This window comes from Pinus tabuliformis, chromosome 6, assembly GCF_031772625.1.
Source record: "Pinus tabuliformis cultivar Carrire ecotype Pingquan chromosome 6, CPIR1, whole genome shotgun sequence".
NCBI lineage: Eukaryota > Viridiplantae > Streptophyta > Pinopsida > Pinales > Pinaceae > Pinus > Pinus tabuliformis.
In genome coordinates, this window is record NC_142292.1 from 133,207,317 (window position 1) to 133,231,263 (window position 23,947).

Below are 23,947 nucleotides of genomic sequence, written 5' to 3' on the forward strand. Positions count from 1 at the left end.
TTGCACCTAATACATGTCATGTGTCAAAGTCAAATATTGAGAATGTAAAGTCTATTGTAGTACTTGGTTGGCATGAAATTTTATTAGTTTTTTAAATAGGTTTATTTCAATTTTTACATATACATTTATATATAGTTGTGCTATGAATAAAATGCATTATTTAGAAATGACAAAAGGTGTGAAGGTAGACTTGATCACTTCTTTTGATTTTGCATACATGGAACTCAATGTATTTTGGTTGATAAATTATGAAAAAATGGACTCTAAAGTTTAGGACTTCAGGCTAGATTATTCTGATTGAGTTTAGAAATGGTTTTTTTGTCAACATTTTTTTGTTGGATTAATTTATATTTATTATATCTAATATGTTGAAGCATCCCATATATGTGCCCCAACTACAGGCCATCGTAGGGCTATAGGATCTGTTATATGTGACCGGGCTCATGATAGACCACATAGCCCACCAAGAGTTTGTGTTCCCTTAGTAGATCATGCCTCCGACGTGAGTCAAAGTGTGAGAGGCAATGTGTTATGAAACCAGCTCAAGAAAAGATAGAAAAGATAGATCAACACCTTAGAATTCAGCCTCTTCGAGGGGGCAACCTCCTTTACATTACATAAATGAACAATTCTTGGATGATTCAAATGACAAAACCTCCTTTCTATATATAGGAGTCTAAGGAGTCACAATATAATCCAGCCGACCTAACAATAATAATATAAAGCCATAAACATAACAATAGAGGGATTCTATGGGGCATAGTAATAACAATATGGGGGCAATAGGGGCACAACAATATTAATAAGCGGTATAACTACAATAGTAATGAGGTAATCACTAGTATTATAGGGACCCAACATGCCCCTCTCCTTCAAAAAAGTGTTGTCCTCAACGATTGAGTAGTTATGGATACTTCTGCATAAAATTCTCATCCTCCCATGTGGAATCTTCAGCTGATAAGTTCTTCCACTTGATAAGATACTCTGAAATTGATCGATTTCGTAGCTGTCAAGTTCTTGTTTCTGTGATTGCTTCCGGTTCCAATATAATTTTTCCTTCCTCGTCAAGTTCTCGCAATATTGTTTGAACTAGGAGCTTGTCGCCTATAACCATCTTTAAACATGAAACATGGAAAACTGGGTGCAATCAAGAAGCTGCAGGAAGCTCCAATTTGTATGCCATAGTACCAATCTTTTGCAACACCTTGTACGGACCATAATACTTTGGTGATAATTTATTATCCTTCTTAGCTTGCTTGAGGGACATTTGCTTATATGGTTGTAGCCGTAGGAATACCCAATCACCTACCTCAAAACTTCTTTCACTGCGATGTTGATCTGCCTGTTGTTTCATTCTATTCTGTGCCAACATGAGGTTATCCTTTAAGAGTTGGAGGAATTATTATTGATGTTCAATGTGATGTTCCACTGCCTGAACCTTAGAATTTTCTCTTAAATGTGATGTGATGGATGGTGGTTGATACCCATAAAGTGCCATAAATGGGGTCATTTTTGTTGCTGTATGGAAGGAAGTGTTATAGCACCATTCAGCCAGAGGCAACCATTTGACCCATTGTGTCTGTTTATCAGATACAAAGCAACGAAGATATCCTTCCAAACATTTGTTTACTATATCAGTTTTCCCATCAGATTGAGGATGATAAGATGAGCTATGAGCTAACTGAGTACCAAGACAAGAAAATAATTCCGTCCAAAAATTTCCAGTGAAAATGGGATCTCTGTCACTTACAATAATCTTTGGGTTTCCATGTAGCTTTTGAATTGTTTCCATAAATGCAATAGAAACTGTACTGGCTTTAAATGGATGTGATAATGCACAAAAGTGTGCATACTTGGTAAGTCTGTCAACTACCACCATGATGACACTCTTTCCCTCAGACTTTGGTAAACCTATGATAAAATCCATTGAAACCTCCTCCCAATGTTGGCTTGGAATGGATAAAGGTTGTAATAGACCCGGTGTCTTAATTGTTTCAACTTTATTTTGTTGGCAAACCAAACATTCCACCAGAAACTTTTGAATATCTTATTTAAGGCCATCCCAAAAAAATTCCTTCTTAACCCTGTGGTAAGTTTTTAAAAATCCTGAGTGCCCTCCTATGGGAGAAGTGTGCAATTTCATAAGAATCCTTTGTTTTAGCTGGGAATTCTTACAGAGGTATAAGCAATCTTTGTACCATAACGAATCATTTTGCCAACAAAATGTATCAGACATACTGGAATCTTGTTGTATCTTCCGAATAAGTGCCCACACTTCTTTGTCATTCTTCCATTCCTCCCTTGCTTCGTTTATCCAATTTGGTTGGATAATAGAAATGGCGCACAACAATGCTTCCACATCCTCATCCTTTCTTAAGAGTGCATATGCCACCACATTTTGCTTCCCTTTTTTGTAGATGATTTCAAAGTCATAACCCAACATCTTTGTGACCCACTTTTGTTGCTCTTCAGAGGATAATCTTTGTTCTAAAAAGTATTTAAGGCTATCATGATCTGTTTTTACCTTGCAGTGTCTTCCCATTAGGTAGGGTCGCCATTTCTTAAGTGCATGGAGTATCGCCAACATTTTCTTCTCATAAATAGCTTTGCTTAAAAACTTTCCCTTGATTGGATGACTTTCAAAAGCAATGGGTCTTTCATCTTGCATTAGAACAGCACCAATTCCATTTCCTGAAGCATCACATTCCACAATAAAGGTTTTTGTGAAGTCCGGTGTAGCTAAGACCGGTGCTTGGCACATTGCCTCTTTAAGATGTTCAAAGGCCTTTGTTGCTTCCGGAGTCCATGAAAATGCGTCTTTCTTCAATAATGTTGTTAGAGGTGCTGCTATTCTCCCATAATTCTTAAAAAACTTGCGATAGTACCCTATCAACCCGAGAAATCCTCGCAGATGCTTTATGGATGTGGGGATTTTCCATTCCTTAATGGCTTTAATTTTTCTAGGGTCTACCTTAACTCCTCCATGAGATACAATATGACCCAGATATTCCACCTCCTGGACTCCAAAGAAACATTTGGATCTTTTTGCATATAATTGTTTCCCCTCCAATAGTTGTAGCACCTTGTCAACATGTTCAACACGATCCTTCCAAGAATTGTTGTAGATTAGTATATCATCAAAAAATACTAACACAAATTTTCTAAGGAATGGTTTGAAAATTGAATTCTTCAAACCTTGAAATGTTGAAGGTGCATTGGTAAGGCCAAAAGGCATGACCAAAAATTCATAATGACCCTCATGAGTTATAAATGATGTTTTCGGAATGTCTTCGGTCTTCATTCTAATTTGATGATATCTTGAATGAAGATCCAACTTGGTGAAGTAAATTGATCCATGCAATTCATCCAGTAATTCATCAATGACAGGAATGGGGAACTTATCTTTAATAGTGAGCTTGTTGAGATCCCTATAATCCGGACACATGCACCATGATCCATCCTTCGTGCGCACGAATACTACTGGAGTAGAGAAAGAACTTTGACTCGGTTCACCAGCCTCTAGCATTTCTGCAACCATACATTCAATTTCACTCTTTTGGACATAGGGATATCTGTACGGCCTGATGTTTGGCGGAACACTTCCTGGAATCAGATGAATAGCATGATCATGATCACGCATAGGTGGGAGACCTTTGGGAGTCTCAAACACCTTGGAATGATTGTCCAGGAATTTTTGGAGATCTGGAGAAATAGATGATTCCGATGTGGAAACATATAGCGAACATAATTGTGCAATTACACCTCTTTGCTCCTTTTTTAGAAGCTTTGTCATACCATTAGAGCTGATTATCTTTCCTGGTTTCCCTGCAATACCCCTTAATTCAACTTGCTTTCCTTCCGTAGAAAATTTGATGAAAATTTCTTGAAAATTAAAAGCTATTGTACCCAAGGATTGTAGCCATCGGACTCCTAGTACAACATTAGCACCTCCCATTGGAATGGAAAGCATTGGGCTAGTCAATACATATTCTCCCATGGATAGCTTGATATTATGGAACCTTCTAGAGCAATTTATTGTTCCTCCATTTGCAATCATCACTTGACACTCTGGTGTTGGATATAGGAAGCAATTCAATTCTTTTGCTACCTTACAATGAATAAAATTGTGGGTGCTTCCTGAATCAATCAACACTACTACCTTTTTCTTCTTGATTTGTCCTTCTATCTTGATGGTTTGAGGAGTGGTAATTCCTACCAATGCATTACAAGATATGGTCGGATTTATTTGTTCTTCATCTAGGCTTTGTTCTTGGAGTATACCCTCTTCTTTTGACCTTTCTTGCTCCTTTTCTTCTTCCTCTTCGCAATATATGTAGAATAATTTCTTCTCAGCACACTTATGACCTTTAGTGTATTTGCTATCACAACTGTAACAAAGCCCTTTTGCTATTTTTTCTTCCAATTGTTGTGGTGTCAACCTTATAGGTTGTGGAAGACTAGGGGCAACAACACTTCCATCTTTATAGTTGTGAGTGGTATGCTTCCTTGTTGCCATAATTTTGCTTTCCATTTTTCTTGCTAACTTGAATGCCTTCTCTAATGAATCAGGTTCCCAAAGGCGAACAACATGTTGGATATTATCCTTTAAAGACCCTATGAACACATCAATCCTATGCTCCTCTGGAATATATTTTACCCTTATGTTCAATTTTTGGAACTCCTCAATGTGCTCCATTATTGAACCCTTTTGTTTGAGACTTATCAATTGGCTAAAAAAAGTGTTGCTTTTTGTATCCTCATAATGTGCTATCAATTCTTCCGTAAAAATTGCCCAAGTGATAAATTGTTTACGAGAGCAAAGCCATTGATACCATACAAACTGATTTGGTTCCAAATATAAAGTTGCCATACATACCTTTTGTGTTTTTTGCACATTATTGAGATCGAAGAATTGCCCCATTTGTAATATCCATGTGGCGGGATCCTTGTCATCAAACTTACTCATATCAATTTTTGGAATATGGTGAGTCTTCGATCCAGCATTAGAGTCTACGGAATCATGATTAACATTTCTTTTGTTTTCATCATGACTTTCCTTTAGTACTCTTTCACCCTTAGTGACCATTTCTTGTAGCAACTTATTCATATTTATCTTCAATTCTTCCATCTTATCATCCATGCCATCAATTTTAGCGTCCATGCCATTCACCTTAGCTTCCATGCCATCCATCTTATCCTCTACACCTTTCTTTAAACAATCCATCTTAGCTTCTACACCTTTCTTTAAACCATCGATATTAGCTTCTACATCTTTCCTTAAACCATCCATATTAGATTCTATTGCTTTTTGTGCAAGTGACACTTGTTGCACTTGTTCTTGTAATTTTGATATATCATATAGCATTTCTTCTTCTTCTTCATGAGTCATGCTAGAGCTTTTAGGTTCCTTACTAGGTGTTTGCATTTTCTTTCCTCGGGGCATCAGTTACCGATAATAATGCTCTATTATGTCCTTTGAATTCCTTCAAAATAATTTTTCAAACCAAGCTTAAGCAAAAATTTAAGAAAATCTACAAACCTTTTTTCACTTTGTAGGAGATCGATATTGCCTCTGATGTATCTCTGTACTTTCCAATCATCTAATTCTGAATTTATGACCTGTAGTATCTCTCTATGTCCTCTTTCCAATGCCACAAGTATGACCCAAATTGGATTCTCCAAGGAGGATTTATGCGAAATCTCCCATAGTGACTTGATTATACACTAGTTCAGTAGAGCAAACTTGTACGACGTGCCACGAGTCACCGTTTCGACCTTTGGATCTAAAAAATGCATACAAGAAGCTATAGTCCATCCTCTTTCTACACCTTCTTACGAAATTTCAATCCGATCCCCAGAGAGAAAGTTATGACGATTTTCCCCAGGTCACCTGTTTGGAATGTAATTCAGGAGTCTGCAAAAAGACCAACTTCCTCAGATCATATCTCCGCAAATATATCGCGAAAAGCTCTGAAATTTGGACGCAAGGTTCAACGCGATTTCTTCTCAAATGGGTTTTTGTTTCAACTTCTGAAACATCACAGAAAATAAGTTATAGCAAAAATGCCACGATGACCTGTTTGAAGCAGTGAAACCCTAAAATCCAAAGCTCCGATACCAAATGTTATGAAACCAGCTCAAGAAAAGATAGAAAAGATAGATCAACGCCTTAGAATTCATCCTCTTCGAGGGGGCAACCTCCTTTACATTACATAAATGAACAATTCTTGGATGATTCAAATGACAAAACCTCCTTTCTATATATAGGAGTCTAAGGAGTCACAATATAATCCAGCCGACCTAATAATAATAATATAAAGCCACAAACATACCAATAGAGGGATTCTATGGGGCACAGTAATAACAATATGGGGGCAATAGGGGCACAACAATATTAATAACGGGTATAACTACAATAGTAATGGGGTAATCACTAGTATTATAGGGACCCAACACAATGTTTCTCTCTCTATTGCTGACCATGGTTATACATCTAGTGGACCGTCTTTGCCCATTTTAGATACACCTCCTTCTTTTTTAAATCCTCTTTAAACTTTATGTGTTTATGTCTTGAAACGATCTTTAATTTTTAAATTTTTATCAGTTGATGTGTTTGAATTCAATGTATATGTTATTATGCTTCCAGTTTGTTGATTATATGTATGTTAAATTTTGTTTATGATTTATAGGTCCTCAGTAGGCTGAAGCTGAGGATCAGAGTGCAACATTGACCCATCCATGGAATGATGTTATAGCTCAGATCACATTAGATAATATTATGACCTATTATACATGAATCATAGCAGAGATAAAAATATCCCTACCAATTCATTGACTCGTCTTCTATTGTCTTTGGTGTTGGATAGCATGATTAGGTTGATCAAGACATATCAGAGGTCGACATAGCTAAATATTACAGTTCATAAATAGGGTCAAGAGACATGAGGTTAGAGGCCTGGATTCTTGGGAGGTGGTGAAAGAGGTTACCGACGACATTGATGTTCATGAGAAGTTGTTTGACATCGATCCTGATCACCCTACTAGACATAAAGGTCCAATCCCACTGAAATATTTTAGTAATGTTCATGTATCCCCTTTCATGTATGATATATTCATTGGAGCTTGCGGAAATCTTCCTAACCATGACCAGGTCATAGTTTATTTTTCTAAGCATTTATATGTAGAGTTTGTATTACATATGAGGTCGGTTACACTGATACTAGATCTCATTTTTATGGTACCAACATGGGATGTACCTATGAGTGTGAGGGGGCTTGTTAGGATCTTAGGCATGTATCACCACCTCTGAGATTCTTTACACTACTGTCTTGGAGCATGGTATTACCTAGAGAGCTAGAGGATTTGTTGTAGCTCGGTGGTGAGATGTGCGAGACTATTGCAGATAGCATGTGGGCATCATTGGCTAGTGCACATTTTGTATTACATGGAGAGAATAGGAGACCACCACCACTACGTCGTGACCCACCAATGCGCTTATATGATGATGTATTTATAATGAATTTACCCTTTTAGAAGCTTTTCACACATACATGTATGTATCATAATGTCATTCTTGATACTTGGAGGGAGTATTTCCGCATGACAGAGAACAGATACATATATATATATATATATATGTGTGTGTGTGTGTGTGTGTGTGTGTGTGAAAATTTTGACTCTTATTGTCGAATTATGCATAATTATTTATATGAATATATCTAGTTCGTATTATATTGCATAATTTATATTAATAAGTTCATCATAACATTTAGACACATCCCAACTACATGGATGAGCTTACAAGGTCATCCGAGGGGGCAGTTGATCAGTCAGGGCATCCTCGACCAAAGTACATTTCCATGGATTCTCCTCCACCTCCAACTCCACATTATATGTTCACTAATATGCAGGAGAGTTAGTATTTACAACCACCTGGACCAACAATTTAGGTAAACTTCTTTATTCCTAAGATTTCAACATTTTCTTTTTTAACTCACAAAAATATGCTAATTAATCTATAGACTAATTATAATTTTTCCTTGTCATTGTGTACACAGGTCCATATGCAAAGTAACATTAATGCCATTGTTATGTGGAGACATGAGTGGGATGTTGGGTTTAGAGACACTAATGATGCAGGTCCATTGATGTAGGCCCCAATCATTAAGCCATAGGCAGGGGAGCGCCAAACCCAGACTCATGATCAAAACCCTATCCTATCAGACTTGCAATTGGACTCGATTGAGGTTAGCAAATTCATTTATATAGCTTTATAATTTAAAATGTCATTCAATATAATTCATTTCCATATTTTTTATTTTGTATAAATAATGATTTAATTAGTTTTAATTTGAATGTGTTATATTACAATACCAGATTATGAACACTTAGCCTTCCGCGACAGAAACCACAGTTCTGGTGGTACTTAGAGTGTCATAGTTTGTATATTTTCAGCCTCATTTCATAGGGAATATTCACATATGTGATACAAAATTTGTATATTTGTAAACATGGCTAGTTTATGGATGTACATCATGGACATTATTTTAGTTTATGGATGTTATTATTTCAATTTATAGATGTTCATGTGATATTTGTAATTTGTATATATTTTCATATTGATAGTTTATTGATACATGTATTCACTATTTCAATTTATGGATTTGTATTAATATTGTTTATGGATTCTCATTAATTTTTCAAGTTTAAATGGATCTGTAAAAACATTATTTATTTTGTGATTATCTAGAAGAGCTTAGTCATAACATGATATAAGTCAATCGTATTTAAATTTAATATATAGGTCAAACAAAAATATATGTAAACATTTTTATAATTTTATCAACTTTCCTAAATTTACAAGTAGTTATCCAAGTATTTAAATAAATTCCTTATCATGGAAATTTAAGTTTTATTCAATTTTTAAAAATGCAAATATGACTGAAATAAATTATATATTCGATTTTAAAATGTGTGGAGATGTAAAAGTCAGAAATACAATTTTTATTCAATTTTATTTTTCTGAGGTTATCTACAAAAACTTAGTCATAATCCACAGTGTTAATAATTTTTTTGTGTTTTTCTGTGCAGGGTTCAATTGTTGAATTGAGGCTTTTGTGATCCATATCAAGTTTATGAGACAATTCTTCAATGTAAATCACATGATAATAAAGATCGGGTCCCAGGGGTCCACCTACCATTTGTGCAAGGGACCACTGATAAGATTAGCGAGGATTCTTAAGAAACATAATGTTCCCTCGACCTTCAGACCCCTTAACACCATTCGTAATTCCCTCCGATCGGTGAAGGATCCTATCGACCCCAAGGACATGAAGGGGGTCTATATGATTCCTTGTTCCTGTGGGACCCCCTATATTAGTGAAACTGGGCACTCTACCAATCAGAGGATTAGTGAGAACGCAACTGACCTCAAACATAGGAGAACTAAGTCTTCCGCACTTGCAGAGCATGCGGAGAAAACAAAACATCATGTTTGTATCAAGGAGGTGAGTGTTATTGCTAGAGTTCGCAGTTCCATCACCGAAAATTTAGGGAGGCCCTTGAAATAAAAAAAAAGGCCTAGCAATCTTAATAGAGAGGATGGCTGGAGGATCAGTAGTTGCTGGGTCCCAGCCCTTGCTTCCTAGTCTTGATCTTCCCTTCCTCCCCTCCCGCCTTTTATTGCTTGTTTTTTGTTTGTTAGTTTCCCCTTCTTTTCCTTTAACGCGCTCTCTTTTCTTTGCTCCTCTTTGAGAGTTAGTTTATATAATATTCAAATAGCCTTTAGTTTAAGCCCTTTTTTTTAAATAAACAATTATATTAAAAATAAAATGTAAATTCTTATTATATTAAACTTTAAAATAACAATTCTAAAAATAGGATATATATATATATATGATTATATATATACTATTATTATTAACAAATTAATAAATATATTAACAAGTAAATAAAATTAAATTATAGATTCTTATTATATTAAACTTAAATTTATTTATAACAATAAGATTTTTAATTAATATTTAAAAACAAAAAAACAAAAATAACAAAAAACAAAAAACCTTTTGATTTAATACTAATATAACTAACTATTGATTTTATAATTATTTAAATTCTTTAACTTTAACTTATTTTAATTTTTAATTAAATTGCTCTCCTTTCCCTTGGTCCTGTCCTGCTAGCCGATTCCTAGTCAAATATAGCCGTTAGCTGGTCAATTTAGCCGTTACCTGGTTAAATATAGCCGTTGAAGGTCCTACTCTAACTATTTAACATGCAGCCTAGATCTGATTCTTTAACTTGTCCTGACGATGAACGACACTGGTTCGTTCGAAACACGTCGACAAAGTTATTATCATGTGATTTATGCTAAAGAATTGTCTCATAAATTTTTTGTGCTTACACTGAAATCAATACACCATGTTAAATTAATTACTTTGAAATTAACATAGGCCATATATCTAGTTCCATCATTTATCATAAATCAACATCTTCACTAAAATCAATGCATATAATGCAAGCATAGTATTCAAAACCGGCCCAGCTAACTGGTTACCAGTCTAACCGGCTGGTTAGCAGGCCCACCGGTTGGAACCGGTCAAAAAACCCGGTCAGACACCGTGTTTGGCCAAAAATTGGAGCTATCTGGTCCTAACCGTCTGGTTTAGGACGGAACCGACCGATTTGTGGTCAAACCGGCCGGTTCTGTTCTAAACCAGCCTGTTTATTGCTAGGGCAAGTATAACCCCCCAAAATGCATATTTGTGAGTTTTGAAGTTGTTTTGAGGGAAATTTGGGGTTTTTTTTCTCTAAAAATAGTCCCTCTAAGAAAAACATGCCTACCCTCTCATTTTCCTGACACGTTTTTCATTTTCATCCTTTTACTTAAATTTTTAACATTACCATGAAATGACTCAGGATGTTTGAGAGTGGTTTTGACCTAATTGGATTTCATATGGAGAAACTAGAATTTTAGATTTCACTCAAAACTCAGCAGACTTAATGGTTTTCAGGATTTCATGGTTTGGGGGTAAACAATAAATGCAAACGTAGCTCCAAATGATGAGAAAAACTCCTGATCTAGATCCCATTGTGTTGGACGATATTGATCCAACATCAGAATGGTTGGAGGAGACTGAAGAACCTATGTTTGAGGTTGATTTTGATATCGACATGGATTTAGTGGGGGATGAAGTAGATTATGTGGTGGCATCAGAACCAAGATCAGTAGCGGCATCAAGGGAAGGCAAAGAACCAATGGAAGGCACTAGTCATGCAGATCGACAAACTTGTGCTTCCATTAGGTCCACTTCTGTTGTTATTCGTGGCATTGATACTGAGGTTGCAGATCAGGCTGAGGCATCCTCAGACTCTGAACCAGATGATGTCTATGTAGCTCCTGATGATGATCTTGTGGCTAGTAGTGGTGATGAACTTGATAATTGATCATGTGTACATTGTAGACTTGTAGTAGGCCAATGGCCTCATAGCTTGCAACATTGTTTTTGGACTTTATAGGCCATTTAGAGCCTCATTGCTTATGTATTTTGCTATTTTGTTGATGATTTGTATTGCACTCAGTGCCATTTCGATATATTCACCTTTACATGGTATATAAATGAGAAAACTTTGCATATTTTGTCTCTATTGGCTTGGCATCATGGTTTTAAATCTTAAAAATAGTTTTATTTCATTAAAAAATAATTATTTGATGTATTTTTCTAAAATTGGTTCATTTAGACCAAACCAGTCCCGGTTAGACCGGTTCCGGTCGATAAACCGGTTCATTAGGTGGACCGGTCCGGTCGCTGGTTCCGGTTTTAAAAACTATGAATGCAAGCGATCAAATAGGATAAGAAATCAACATCTAGTAAATTTAATTCATCTAATCCAAACAATCAAATAGGATTATAAATCAACATCAAACACTCACATCAATGCATCAAATGTTGCAAGCGATAAAATAAGATTATAAATCAACATCTACACTAAAATTAATGCATCTAGTGCTAGAAATCAAGTAGGATTAAGAATTAACATCTACACTGAAATCACTGCGTCTAATGCAAGCCCAATCAAACAAGATTATAATTTAACATCTCTAATGAAATGAATGCATCTAATGCAATTAATGAAATATAATTAGAAACAACATATACACAAAAATCAATGCATCTAATTTGCAGGAAATCAAATAGGATTAGATATCAACATTTGTACACTGAAATCAATGCATCTAATGAAAGAAATTTTCTTCCCCTTCTCTTGCCCCTCAATCTATATCGATCTCTCCCTCCATATTTCCTTCTTTGTCTCTCTATATCACCCCTTTAGAAAGACACACCCTCTCTCTTCATATCTATCTATATCTCTCCCTCCCTCCTTCTATCTATCTCTTCTTCCCTCTCCCCCCACCCCCCCTTCCATCTATATCTCTATCTCCCTCTATCTCTCCTTTTTCATCCCTCTATATCATCTCGCAAACATACACATTGTTTCTCACTCCCTCTCCCTCTCACTCCTTTTTCATCCCTCTCCCTCCCTCTCCCTCTCACTCCTTATTCCCCTTCTCTCCCTTTGTCTCCCCTTATATCTCTCTTTCCTTCTACTCTCCTCTCTCCCACTCTCTCCATCTCCCTTGTCACTCCCTCTCTCTCTCTCTCCATCTCCCTTGCCACTCACTCACTCTCTCTCCACCTTTCTCTCTCTATATGTATTTATCTCCCACTCAAACTCCATCTCTCTCTCTCTCTCCCTCTCAAGTCCTCTTTTTCTTCCTTTCTCTCCCACCTCCCTTTTTCTCTCCTCCACATCACTCACTCAATCTATCTCTCTCTCTCTTGAGCTTCATCCTGCAGCTTTTTTGTCTATCTACCTCCCTCTCGCATTCTCTCTCCCCCTTCTCTCCATTTCCCCTTCTTTTTCTTTCTATCGCACCCCCAAACATACACACTCTCTCTCCATCTATCCCGTGTGACTCTCTCTCTCCACCTTTCTCTCTCTATATATCTTGACCTTCTTCCTTCCCTATCGTTTCCTCCAACTCCATCTCTCAAGCTCCCTCTCTTTCTCGAAGACTCTTTCCTCTTCTCCCTCTCTCCATATTTGTACCCCCTCTCTCTTTCTCACTCTATATTTCAAAAAAATTTAAATACTTTCACAATTAAAATATTATGTTTAAATAAGTTTTTTATTTTATTTTTTATTCTGATCTCATTCAACAATTTAATTCTTTTATATAATACATATTTAAAATGCAAGATTTGAAATGTTTGTTGTACATTCACTTGGAGGGAAAATGATAATTTTCCATGGAAATATGATCTAAAATTTTCCAAAATATTAATGTTCCTACCTCCATCAAATATACATAGAGTGCTTCATGTCTTCCAATTGAAACTGTTAGATTTTATTTCTTTAAAGGTAGATTTAGGTGATGATTACTTTAAAAATTTTAAATTATTATAAATTTTATTATTTTAGATTTATATAAAAAAAAATAGTTTAAATAAAATTAAAATATATTGAGTCAGTTGTATGACTCTTTTTGCGTTAATGATCAACTCATTTGTTAACACCTATGGCATATATCAACCACATTTATTAATGTGGTTGTGCTAGTATATATTATGATATCAAAAATTCAATATCATATTAAAGTTAATAATGTTATATTAATCCAAAATTAATAAATTTAATATTAACATTAATTTTTTATATTTTGTTTTTGTAAACTTGGTAGTACTTTCGCTATTTATATTAACTGGCCAAAATCAAGTTTTTCCATTTGTTCCAGGTGGCCTCAACCTACCCGTAGGAAACCAAGTTGGGCACCTGTCAGCGTTAAAAGCTATCCAAAATTTGTATAAGTATTTCTCTATCAACCTAACAACATTATCTATATTATCTATACTGCAATTCAACTTTGAAAAGTGAAAGCTATTCATCATGAAACAGAAACAAAATTTTTCTGGATCACTGTTTTACTCCTCGTCTGAGGAAATCACGATGGTTGGGGCTTTGGCACTAGAACCCAACATCTTGCTTCTCTTCATACCCTATAGATTTTTTTCAATCCTTCCCAGTGCTAGGTTGTTTCAATAAGTTTGGATCTTGACTGCTGCTATCTCCTTGAGTAGCTCTGCTCTAATGGGATCTTTCTCTTTGGTGTCCTCCTGTGACTCGGACCTTTGCTTGTTGCTTGTTGTTTGTTGAGAGACATGGCCCAGGCCACAACATTCTTCATGACCCAGTATAGCTAGATCATTTGTCTAAAGAGTGTGTGTCGTCCGCGGGTGTTGCTTGGGTCTTGAACCGTGTCCTCCCATTCTTCCATGGGAATGTCTTGGTTTTTAATATTGTCATCTAATTCTCTCTCTGAACCAACTATTTGGGCTCCAACCTCAGGTGGGTTCCCTGCCATGTACGCATCCATAAGGGTCTTCATATGCTTACTTACTATTTTTCTCCCTTTGTTACTTTGTTCTCTGTTGGAGCTTCTCACCCCCTCGATGTTATTTTTACTTGTATCTCTCTTTCCGTCTTGGTTGCTTCTTTTCCATCTCTTCAAATTTTGTCTTTGTCACTAATTTTGTAGGCTTCTCCTTGTTTTCTTGCCTTCACAATGTATTGGATGCAAACTATGATTAAACCTATAACATAACCATGAAAAGTATCAGTATTTTGTTGGTATACCACCGAATCAATTTTACAATTAACTGAGCCATGTTTGGTGTCCCACTCAAGACCATATGGCCTAAGATTTCTTGGAATTCCCTTCAACTTTCCCCCTGCCATCTCTTGGTTTTCCTCTTTGCTATCCCTCACTTCTACTTTTCTCTGGTTAGTCTCGCTCCTTCGGCCACCGCTTAGAAGGTTCGACAAAGACATCCTCATGGGGATGCTACTTGGGGGACTATATTGTTGTTCTGGACACCATGAGGATGTTTAACCATAGAGAACCTATCAGGGGAGTTACACATAAGGACCATGGCCCTATTCTACACTGCACCAAGTAATTTCATTCCCTTCTTGCTCTTCTCTACCTTCTTTGTTCTAAATGACACTCTGGTTTTCCTCTCATTTTTTCTCAAGAAATTCCAAGTAGGATTCTCAGGGGCCGCGGTATCTCGTGTCTCATCTCCTGAGGTCTCCATGGTGGATTCCTCTCTATTCTAGGTACTTACAACATCTCCTTCGAGCCTCGGGTGCCACCTGGCAGGAGTGAGATTCCTCAGACCAACTTCCTTACCAGGTTCGCTTTTCTCTCCCTGACTTTCTCATTTCTCTCTGTGCACCTTCTTTATAGCCAGGGTTTTAATTCTTTTTTCTCTCATTCTTATATCTACATTCTCAACCCACCAAATGTTCTAGGAGCTCCTGGTTTTGGCTCCTACTGAGTACCAACCTATCCTGGTCACCTTCCCTAGGACTATAGAATTTGGCATCACTATATTTCTCAGGCTTAGGGACAGGAGAACAACATACTATCTACTAGAGACGGCGCCGCTTCATTCCCCGGGCTACGTCATCATCCCACTACCACCTTTCTCTGTTTCTTCTCTCGTTCTCACCTTGTACATGTAACTACCAACTAACGCTCTGCCCATATGTTTTATCCCACTTCCCCTTTTGTCCTTGTGTGTATCGATGAGTTGTCCTTCACATTTACTCACTACCCTTTTCCCTAAGCCATCCCCTCGAGATGATGACCCTCCATCCATTCCTACTCTAGCTCTCATTAACTCAAGCATGCCTCAGGCTACTCTTGTCGTGAGTCCTCCTTCATTGTCCTACCACTTGCTAGCATCATTCTACCCGCTCTCACACTGGCTCCCCTACCTTCCTCGATGTCTTCCCTTCTTGGCTCCACCTCCCATCTCTCAAGGGTTGCTCCTTCCCTTCCCTGTCCTTCCACCTGCCCTTCCCACTGTCCTCTCCCTCCACTTCCCGAATTTATCCCTATCCTTGCACTCGTGTGGACGATGTCTGAAATCTCCACTTCCCATCTCTGTTGTTCCTCCTCCTCTATGTTGCTACACCCGATTGGTGGTTCTCCTTGTGTTCCTTGTCTTTTTGTAGTATCTTCACTAGGTTCTTCAATTCCTCCATTTGTGATAGCTCTTCTTCTTTTATATCTAGGTTTCTACCTACCTCACCACATCCCCAGTTTGCCAAATTGTCTGCTGCCACATTGCCCATCCTTTGGACATGTGTTAGGATGATGTATCCTATATGTCGAATTAGCTTGCTAATCTCTTGGACCAGCTAAGAAGTTCTCCATATTTGGCTCATTTTTTCCCACTGTGTTATTTGTTATAGCTTCTTCACCATTTCGATCGCCATTTTCGAGTCTCCTTCTACCTGCAATTTTTGGAATCATTCTCTTATCGCAATTTCCAGTCCTCTTTTCAGATCATGAAGCTTTACTTCTTTGTTGGTCACATTACCACAATCCATAGGATAGACTTTGAGTGTCTTCCCTTTTGCAGCCCCATCGAAATTAAGTTTGATGAATTCTCTCTGAGGCTGTTTATAGTGATTTTCCTCCTCTCCATTGAGGGTATGGTGATTCCACAAAGATGCGTTCAGCATACTGGGTTTCAAGTTTAGGCTTTTCATAATCCTTTCTTCCTATGGGTTACTTTTTCAATATTCCTCATACCATTTCTCTACCAGTATTGTCTATCTTATGTTCTGGGTTATCTGGTTCCATTTTTCTAGTTCTGTTCTTATTTCTTCTTTGAAGATCAGGTTATTTTGTTCCTTCCATATTGCCCACAGGATGAACCCTAGCGAAATTCTCCAAGCTCAGTTCAGGATTGTATTTTGGTAAGGATTTTTCCACCAATTATCTATTGTTGTCTTCATGTTATTTGGATTCCTCTCACTAACTCCAAAGAGTTGATTATGTTGTTTCCACAGGTTATCACTGTATCTACATGTATTGGTCATGTGCTCCATTGTTTCCACATGTTCTTGGCATAAGTAGCATATCGAGGGTCCTTGCAGCCCTTTTTTTTGCAGTTGATCCCATGTAAGTGCACGCTCTTGGCGTAGGATCCACATGAAGAAAGCGACCTTTAGCCATGTCTTTTCTTTCTATATGCTTTCCAAGGTAATTGTCTCTTGATGCCTGATATGTTCTGCTTGTAGTTGGTAACCCTCTTTAATTGTGAACATCCCTTTGATCCTGTAACCCCATCTTAGTATGTACGACCCTTCCTTTTTTTCTATTTTCCTGGTTTCCATTTCATTTTTGTATAGCTTCCACTAGGGTGTTTCTGGTGCAACTAGCCAGTCCTATTTTTGTTTCCACTTTCTTCAGTATTCTACAGGATCTATGCACCAACAGTTTTTAATTGTTTTACCCCATGGATGTTGGTATATTGGTGGACTTCTTCTAGTTGGGGCTTGTTGTTTAGTCTTTCTCTTTGTTTCCATGCTTCTTCCTAGAAATTGGCTTTGTCACCTCCTTTGATTTCCCAGAACTTGTGATTGCTGATCAGATTTCTGTTATCTACAGCTAGGTTCCATATTGTTGAACCTTTCTTATCATCTTAGAGTCTCAACTTTCCTTCTAGAGACCTAGGCATGCCATACTTCCTTTCCCATAACTGTTTCCATAGGTCTACCCCTCGCTGGATCCATATCCACCATAATTTCCCCCCCATGACTTGATTCAGTATATAGGGATCTCGGAGTCCTAGGCCTCCTTCTTTTAGGGGTTTACTAAGCCAGTTCCATGATAGAAACGCCCATTTTTTTCCGTTCTAGGCCCTTGCCATAAAAACGTTTTGAAGATGTCTATCATCTTTTGGCATACTATTTTGGGATTCGCTTGACTAGTGAGTTGGTATATCGAGATGGATTGTAATACTAATCTTAGTAATATTACACGACTTGGCATATTCAATGTTTTGAATGTCTAGTTCTGCATCTGTCTTTAGATTTTCCCCAACAGGGATTTCCAGTTGGCCACTCTGTTTTGTTGATTATTTAGTTGGATGCCTAAGTAATTCGTGGGGAAATTCCTGTTCTGAATCCCATCACTCTTGCTAAGAAGGCTTGTGAGGGTGTTGTTGTGATGAAGAAAAATATATCAAACTTATCTTTGTTTATCTCCATCCCTCAAGCACTAGTGAAGTCTAAGAGAATTTCCATAATTTTCGTAGCTTCCTTGAGCGTTTCTTGTCCATACATCATTATGTCGTCTAAAAATTGTTAGGGAGTTAATGGTAGATCATTCCCCCATAGTTTGAGGCCAGTATACTATTCACTTCGGACTTTCTCCTTTAGGTACCTTCCAAGGCCTTCTGCTGCCAGGATAAACAAGAAAGGGGAAAGCGGGTCACCTTGCCTAAGCCCTCGAATCGCGTTAAATGCCTTTGTGGGAGATCCATTGAGCATAATTGACAAAGCTAGGGTTGTTACCATCGGCATTATCCAACTTATCCATCTTGCATCAAAGTCGAATGCCTTCAATATTCCTTGTAGATAATCCCAATTCAGTCGATCAAACGCTTTTTCCAAGTCTAATTTAACCAGCATTCCTTTGGTTTTTGTTTTTTTTAATGAATGAATTTCCTCTTGTGCCACCACTATGCCATCTGTTCTTTGTCCTCCTTTGACAAACCCTGTATGTTCCTGAGATATCGACCCGGGCAGTATAAGTTTTAAATGATTTACCATAATTGTAGCCATAATTTTGTATATGAAATTACAGAGTGCTATTGGTCAGAACCCTTGCAGTTCTTCTGAATGCTCTGTCTTCGGGATCAGGGCCAGAAATTTGGAGTTCAGGGTTGAGTGCATTCTTTTTGTGGGCATGGACTTCTCCAATAGTTTCACTATGTCTTCGCCTAGGAATAGCCATGTCGCCTGGAAGAATTTGGCTGTGAATCCATCTAGCCCTGGTGCTTTGTTCCTCTCCATATTCCTAATGACTTCTTCTACCTTTGTTTTGGATATTTCCCTTAATAGGGCCATGTTCTGGTCTCTACTCACTAGGTTAGCGATGTGTTGTGTGATTTTGTTTATATGCTCCTCCCTTCATATGTTTGGTTCTATCAACAACCCTTTGAAGTGTTGTACTAACAAATTCTCCATTTTTTCCTTTTGGCTAACATGATTACCTTGCTCATCTATTAAGGAGAAGATCATATTCTACTGCCTATGATATATCATTCCTTTGTGGAAAGACCTTGTGTTTCTTTCTCCTTCCTTTAACCATTGGATTCTTGATTTCTATTTCCATAGAATCTCTTCTTGTTGTCTTCTTTCCTCCATTTTATTAATCAGCTGCCCTTCCTCCTCTACTAACCCTTCACTTATACCTTCATTGATTATTTGTTGTTGTACTTTCTTCATCTTAGTTTGGATTAACTCATGTTCCTCCTGTATGTTGCCAAATTCTTCCTTATTCCATTTCTTTATTTTTCCTTTTAGATCTTTTAGTCTGAGTTGAAATGTGTGCATCAGTTTTCTCCCTACTATCTCACTCTCATTCCACCATTCCTTCATTTTATCTATTAGGGTTGTTTTTCTTAACCAAAATGCCTCAAACCTAATGTGTCTATTTTTCTTTCCTTGATTCATTTCTACTTCGAGTTTAATAGGTCAGTGATCTGACCCTAGACACGGAAGAATTGATGCTTCATAGAATATATCTTTGCTAATGAAGTGTTCTGTTGCCAAGAATCTGTCCAATCGAGAGGCTATCTATCTGCTCCCTCCCCTTTTGTTATTCCACGTATATTTTCCGTTTATAGTAGGGGTGTCCAACAATTTTAGTTCTTCATGTAAATCAATTAATTTCTCCATTTCCGGCTCTTATCTTCGCAATCGCCCTTTTTTCTCCTCTATTGATATTATCAAATTGAAGTCCCCTGCTACCAGCCAAAGTTTTTCTTTCTATAGCTGGCTAAGCTTCATTATTTTCTGGAGGAAATTTTCCTTTTCCACTGGAATGTGAGGGCCATATATTGCAGAGACTAAGAACCATTCACTATTTCCTATCAGGCAAAACTACCCAGTGAGGATTCTCTTCATACCTATCTAGTAGTCCACTGTGATCTCTGTTGGGTTGCACATTATTGCTATACCTCCCGTGCTACCTCTCACATCTATTTTCATGCATTCATACCTTGGTTTTATTTTACTTAGTATATCTTCCATTCTCCCTCTTGTAATTTTTATTTCCTGTAGTAGCATGAATTGAGGTTTTTCTTTTCTTAGTCTCTCAGTTAAATGTCTCTGCTTGCCTCTACTGTTGAGGCCTCTTATATTCCAGGATGTAATTATCATTGGGTTACTTTGTTTATTTGTTGGTATATCGCTGATAGCGGTACCACCCTCCCTGTATTCACCAACATTTCTCCCATAATCTGTACAAATTCCTGTAGGTTTCTTTGACCTCTTTTCTTTCCTCCTTTCATTTTATTTAAGTATTCTTGGGAGTTGTCCTGATGCATCCCCAGTTTTTCTGCCATCTCCACCTGTCCCTCCCCTTATTTAGCTTGATACTGTTGGAATGTTTCTCTGTATAGTCTTTTTTGGTCTTCTGGAATGAATCTTTCATCTAGGTGTCTCCATTCATTTAACAGTTTCCTCAACACCTCTTCTTCCATGATTAATTCTTCTCCCTTGTGTCAATTTCCATTGTGGTGTTTTCCATCTTCTCTATGTCTTTCTTCTCCTCCTTCTCTGTCAGCTCTCTTTGGGATTGCCTCTTGGGGTTTGGCTTGCCTTGACCCGAACTGCTCTCCTTTCCTTTTTCCTGATAGTCCATAGTTTGAACCTCATTGGCTTCTTCTTCTTCTCCCTATAATGCTTCAAAGCTATTTTTTCTGCTCGGCTGAGCTTGATATTCTTTTTTCCCCCCGTTGGTGTTCTCTTTTGCTTGTCTTCTTTTGCTTTTCACTTCTTGAAACCCTTCCTTATCTTCTTGATTTTTCCTCTATTGTTTGTTCATGTTTTCTCCCTCTTCTAGGTTCATTGGGCACTCCTTAAATAGGTGACCATACTCATGACATATTCTGCATCTGAATGGGATGTGTTTGTAGTCTAAAGTTTGTTGCCATACCTCTTCATGGTATTCTAGTTCCAGTAAGACTGGGATAGCTTCAAATATGTTCATGTATACACATTCTCGCATATGAAGTATATCTTCCTTTTTTGTCATTTCTTCTATTTTGACAAATCTGCCTATCGGATTTTCAATGCCCTCCAGTATTTTTAGGTCCCAGAAATCCATTGGGAGACTAAATAAGCTAACCCAAACTGGGGCTGCCAGAAATTTTTCCTTGCCTGGGTCATAGCATTCTTCCCAGTATCTCATAAACAAACCAACATTATAATGAAAGTAAGGACCATTTTCAAATACTTTTTCTTTATCTAGTAGGTTCGAGAATATTAACATGAAGAAGCCTCTAGCTCCCAGCTTGAGCTCGATATGACCTTGGGGCTACCATTTTTGTTGTATCCGTTTGGTGAGGTCCTTTTCTGTCAGCCATACTCTGATGAACTTACGTATTAGCACGTGGTATTTCATGTAACTTTTGTATCGCTCCAGTTTGTTCATCGAAATGATGAATCTCAGTTTCTCTGTCGCACAAGGTAAACATTTACTTTTTTTGCCTGCCTGCCATCTCACCCCTAGCACAGGTCTTGACATTTTGTTGGTATCTCCTGCTTGTTTTGAATTACTTATATTTTGCCATGAATCCCTTGTCACCGCATCTCGGTAGGAGGGGATATCTCCCCCCCTTTCCTCCTCTATCATTCCGATATGGTTCTCAGCATCCTAGATTGTAGCGTTTCAGATGTCGTTAGGTTTTTTGGGATCGCGGTTCAGTTTAGCTCATGGCTACCTCTCCATTAGGGTTGCAGAGCTCTCCTTCAGTTTCCAACCGCCTAATTTTTTATATTAATATCATTTCATCATTTATTTTAATAATAATAATAATAATATTCTTTTAATATTAATATTAAATTTAATAAGTTTTTTACATGACATTATAACAAAAATTCTAATAAGATTTTGAATTTTAAAATGTTTAATTTTAGATTATCCAAAAAAAATCTATAAAGGCTTGCTCGAGCTACGTAGCTCAATCAAAATTATGTTAACCACATATATGGCTCAATTGAGGGTTTGCAAAATGCTCGATCAAGCTATTTAAATTTGAAATTTAGGTGTTTGATCAAGCCTCTTAAGTCCTAAAATCAACAATTTCAACACCTCGTGTGCAAAATTTCTTGCAACTCCATTTTGTACCCTAGTGGACTTAGGCTAAGTTTTTCCTTAGGTGGAAAAGTTGATCACATTGGATTTATGAATGAATCCTCTATCCAATGTTATATGACTTTGACATTTTTGAATTCATATGATACTTTTCATCTAATTTCTTTTAAAAATAATGCTTGATTTTTTTTTTAACTATTTTAAAGAGGTTGAATAAAAATCAATATCATAAAATATACACAATGAAAAAATGTCAAAAAATACCACTATCTTTCTTTACGAGTCCTTTTCAAAAGGGTACTTTTGGTTTTTCAGTTTATTTAAATAGTTGAAAAAAACTTTATCTAAACATGTGTCTACAAAATGTAATTGAAATATTACTTCGCCAACTTCGAAAAATAATTAAAAAGTATATTTTTGCATAAAAAAAAAATTAATATGAAAAACTTAGCTCTCTCCACGTAGGTCATGCTCATATATATATATATATATATATATATATATATATATATATATATATATATATATATATATAGATATATAGATTACACATTTTAGACTAAGTTATGCTATGTGAACACACTCATACCTCTTTAGATGTGTGAAAAATTGCAAGGAAAATCATTTCATTTAATGGAAAATTGACATATTATATGATACAAGATATATATTTTTTTAAATATCATTAGGACAACAACATAATTATCCACAATTTGTATTTTTACTCCGAATCAAAATTCATAGTGCTTATATGAATTTTGAGGGCTTCAATTCGATAAACGAGGAAAAACTTGAAATTTCATTGCCACATTTGGCCCAAAATTGTAACCCGTCTTCATGCTTTCACCCTTAAATTGGTTAAATTGGTCATTACATTGATTCACCCCGTGTGATGAGCCCCAAAAATGGATAATTATATGGGCTCATTCGACCTCCTAATTCGACTTAATCCACCATTATCATTAGTTTATTGCATGCTTTTTATTATATTTATGCTAATAGAGTGAATTGGGTTAGTCATTATGCCAACAAGTCTAATGGGTGCTTTGTGCAGATTTTTAGTCAATTTTGAGACAAAATCAAAGGTTTTAATGAGCACTTGGCAGCCAAATTCGTGGAAGAACAAGGGAGAGGATTTGTAGGAAAGTGTCCCCTTCATTTATGGGCCCTTACCTCGAATTCTCCACCATCAGCTCGGAGTTCAAGGGCCACCAAATCAATTATCACAAGGGCAGCTGAGCAAGTGCTAGTAAAAATGCTGTTAACTACAAGTTTTGGCAGCCGAGTTCCTAAAGTTTACGACGGTTGTTGGGGTCTTCAATTTGTATAAATAAGAAGGCTTAGGGCCTCATTTCAGTGAGTCACTTTGTAGGCAGAAGTTAGCTAGTTTGTAGTTTGATTTTAGTCATTTTTTATACAGTAGGTTAGCTCTAGATTTCAGCACATTTTCAAGTTTTCCTTGTGGACAGTTTTTGGAATGTAACATTTCTTTTGATCAATAAAGATGAATCCAGATTTTGCACCAGCTCTAATCTCTCTTAGGAGGCTGTAGCTCTTGTGGTTCGGCCCAACCCAAGTGCCCAGTACCTCCTTTGTTTACCTTTATGTGTTTTTGCTGCATTCTTAGAATAAAATCTGCTATTTAGATTTAAATCTTGCTTTGTTATTTAGATCGCTTTTGATGATTAAAAAGCATTTTTATGT